We start from the raw sequence: 4,428 nt of genomic DNA, 5'->3' as shown, positions 1-4,428 counted from the left end.
AATCATAAATGACTTGAATGTAAATGGGAATGGAGAATTGCTGAATGTAAAAATAAGCTGTAAAGAAATGGATAGATAAGAATGGGGAAATTCATTGAGATTGGGAGATGTTGTCTCTTTGGATCAAATCTAGCTTATATCCTCATAAATCATGCAACTCATTGACCTCTTGGAAATCATGATTGATTGAGTCCCAATCCCTTGGTGACTCAATCTCTCAAATCTTGATCAATAGCCAATTCCTTGGTCTAATTGCTCATGAAGAGAGATATGCTTGGTCCCTGATTATACCACACACCATTATAGGTCCAAGTAGAGAGAGGATTATAAGTCACATATCCAAACACCAAAACCCAGATTCTACTCTAGTGTGAGAAGGGATTTCAAGCATGGTTTCATGTTTCCTTTATCAAGGTTCCCATGAAACCCAATTACATTCAATCTCTTTCCCAAGATAATTGAATACTAAGCATTAAGAATGAAATTCCTTCTAGCAAATCAAAGAGAAGATGAAGAGAAGAAGGATTTCACTATCTTTAATCCATCAAGTACAACAGAGCTCCCTCTCTCAATGAGAGGGAAGTTAGCTACTCATAGCTCAAAAAGTACTCAAAAGTGAAGTGTAAAAGTGGATCTAAAACTGACTGCTTAAGCCCCTTCTTCAGTACTCCTTGAGGGTATTTATACTACTCCTAGTAAAATAAAAGAATTACAAAAGTGAAAAAGGAAAATTATATTTTGGAGGAAAAAAAATACTCAACAAGCATGACTTCTCAGCTGGCATGTGGCTGGCGCTTTTCTGGAGTGTCACGTGTCCTTCATTTCCAGCTTGGCGTGCCACGCCCAATCCTTCAAGTGGCACGCTCGTCCCTCTAACAACCTTGGCGTGCCACGCCTTCGAACTCAAGTGGCACGCCATAGTAGATTTCTTGTGTTGGCGTGCCACGCCTTCGAACTCAAGTGGCACGCCCCTTGCCTTTCTCACTTTTCTTTGCCTCTGGAAACTTGTACTAGCATGCCACGCCTTTGATACTAAGTGGCACACCCAGTCCTTGTTTTTGGTCCTTTGTGCATTGGTGTGCCACGCCTGGTTGCTCAAGTGGCACGCCCTGTCTTCAATTGCCTTCAGCCACTTCTCTGGATTGTTGTACCAGCATGCCACGCCATGCTGCTCAAGTGGCACGCTTATGGATTTGTGAACTCTCCAAGCTTGGCATGCCACGCCTGGGTTCTCAAGTGGCACGCCCAAGTGACTTCTTGGACCTGGTGTGCCACGCCTTCGACACCAAGTGGCTCGCCATAGTGAGGGTTCTTCTTGGAATGGTGAGTTGGCATGCCACACCCCTTTGCTCATGTGGCACGCCCATAGTAATTGATGGCCCAGGCGTGCCACGCCCAGCTTGACGTGCCACGCCCCTTTTGTGTCCTCTATTGTAGCTCTCTGGAATTTTGTATTAGCGTGCCAAGCCCAGTCTCTGGCGTGCCATGCCCACATGCATGCCTGGAATTCTTCTCTGGACTTTAGTACTGGCGTGCCACGCCCAGCTCCTGGCGTGCCACGCCAGTGCATTTTTGTGGCATTTGCTTCAAGTGGCACGCCAGTTTCACACGCCCAGCTTCTTGTTTTTCATCTACCCAATTTTTGATGCTTTTCTCACCTGAAATTCAGCACAACTCATCTCAAAGTAGTGTACCATAATATTCATCAAATAATGCATGAATTGTACTGATCAAATGAGATTTATGCTCTTTTATGGTCTTCTTTATGCAAGAAAGAAGGGTAGATGATGCAAGTCATCACAACACCAAACTTAAGTTTTGCTTGTCCCAAGCAAATCAATGTGAGTAAACTTTTATAACTTGAGGCCTTGGCTTTGAGTGATTGTAATACAACTAAGAGTAAGACTAAGTGTTCAACACATGTATGAATATTTTAATGTCATGAAAATCTCTTGGATCCTTGAGGGTTCTTTCAGGTATAGGCTTTAGGGGTCCTTTCTATTGATTGTCACCTTGAAGTAGTAAGGGTTGTTTTGCTTTCTTGATCACGACTCTAAGTGTTTTTTCTCAAGACAACCCTTTAATTTGGCTTTCAATTAGCACTCCCAAACCAGTTGGTTTTAGGGTACTAGGTGTTGAGACACCCTTAAGAATTTACTTGCCCAGGTCTCTTCTTGATACATCTTCACCACAAGCATCTACTAAGATCATTAATTCCTTTTTGAGCTTTTTAATGTTTCTTTTTCTATCCTAGTAGTTGATGCTCAGAGCCTTGGGTCTTTATTGCTTACTACCTCTTGGTTCTATGGATATCCAAGGAACACCCCTTAACCTTCCCCTTGTTGTACCTTCTAGGACTAGTTGCTCTTCCATGACTCATTTTCTTTTTTAGTTCATCCAAGGTCTCACACTTGGCTACTTATTTCTTAGTTTGTTTGATAATCTCTCTTGTCCTTGGTCTCTCTCATTGTTTTTTGCACAACTCACAGTGACTCTTAGGGGACAAACTCTACTTTTATTTATGTTGAAATGAAGACTTGAAATACATGGCATTTTCTTTCTTGAAAAAAACTCATAAAGATTTCAAACAAGAATTAAAACTAAGCATAAAACATAAACTATCCTAGCATGACTATTTATTCAAAAAGTAAATAAAGCAAAAACTTAAACAAGATTTCAGAAGTTGGAAAGTGTCAACCATGGGACTCAACAACCTTGAGCAGCTTCATCTTCAGTTCATTAGCCCCTTCTCTTTGTCCTTCTTCTTGGAGGGGGAGGAGCCACCTTCATCTGGCTTGGAGGAACCTTCTTGTGCTTTGGTGTCCTTGGGCTTCCAAAATCCTGCCCTTCTCATATAATTCCTTTCATCTTCTTTATGTTTGGCTAGGATTTCCTCTTGTCTTGCACTTAGCTCTTGCATTCCTTGCATGAAGGTTGGGTATCCTGGGTTTAGAGCGGCCACAGTGTTACACAAGTGATTCAGCTTCGCTTGTGTATTGATGTCATACTACCTCCTGGATATGGTTCTGGCATCATAGAGATGTCTGAATTCGGCCAAGTTCCTCTGTTGCTATTTGCCTTGCTCTGCTATTTTTTCCAGTGCACTTCGCACCTCTCCCCAGTCACTTTGATCTTGCTGCTCCTTGAGTTCCTCAAAACCCCCTTGGACTTGTTGAATGTTTTGGTTGACTTGGCTCCATTGTTGTTATTGAGTTTCTTTGAGTTGATTGACATCTTCTCTCAAGTGGTGTAGATCTCCCTTCATTTGGTGTACATCTCCTTGCAGTTGCTCCCAGTTGAATCCCTCTGGAAATTGCTGATATTGGTATTGTGGTGGTGGTTGAAGTGCCAGGAATTGAGGTTGCTCTTCTGCCTCTTCTTCTTCTTCTTTTTCTTCTTGTGGTTCATGGGCATGAGCTCTTCGTTCTCTGGCCCTGTTGAGTGGGTGCACAGCTACCACCTTGGCCAACTTTTTGGCAGTTATGAACTTGTCTTGCTTCACAAGTACTTCATCAATGATCTTTTCAACTCTAGCCTCATCATATAGCCTTTGTATAATGCTGGGGAATGCCAACCTTGTGTTGTCATTGGTGCTTTTCAGTACTTTGTTAATCTTGTTGGCAATCATCTCCCCCACGTTGATGTTCTCTCCTTTCATGATGCTGTAGATGAGTACAGCTCTCTCCTTGGTCACCTCTGAAGTGTTGGATGTGGGGATTAGGGACCTCCTCACAAATTCTAGCCACCCTCTAGCTTGGGGGCTCAAATCTCTTCTCCTCAATTGATTGGGTATCTCATGCTTGTCATTAATCCAACGCACATGCATCATACAAATCTCATTCAGGATCTCATCAAACCCAGGGTCTTGTTGCTTCATTCTTTCTTCATAGCTCCGAGTGGAGCTTGTCCTCTTCACCATTAGCATTCTTTCTATGCTAGAGGGACAATAGTCAATGGACTTCCCCCTTACATAGCAAATGTAGCCATAGTGTTGCCCTGGTTGAGGTACTGCGTTGGCATAAAATTCCCTCATCAAGCTCTCTACAACTTTTCTTGGTGGGTTGCATAGAAGTGACCAACCTCTAATGTTGATCTCAATGTTGATTTCAATGTGCTCGTTCCTCCCTAATTGGAACCCAACTTCTAGAATGATCTCCCTCTCACTCACCCAACCATAGAATTGATTTTGGTTGAATGCTGAGAGGAACTTGTAGTCATTGAAGGAACTTGAGGATCCAGAGGTTGGTTCCTTGATTTTTCTTTTCTTTGAGGCTGAGCTTTTTGGTGGTGCCATGAGGTTGAGAGAGTGTGTTTGAGTATGAAATGGGGGTTGCAAGAAAGAGCAAGCAAAAAAAGGTTTTGCTCCAACACCAAACTTAGGACTTGATTGTCCCAATCAAGAAAAAAAGAAAGAAAGAAAGAAAGTAG

Source organism: Arachis ipaensis, chromosome B05 (assembly GCF_000816755.2).
Source record: "Arachis ipaensis cultivar K30076 chromosome B05, Araip1.1, whole genome shotgun sequence".
Classification (NCBI taxonomy): Eukaryota; Viridiplantae; Streptophyta; class Magnoliopsida; order Fabales; family Fabaceae; genus Arachis; species Arachis ipaensis.
This window is presented reverse-complemented; position numbering follows the sequence as displayed.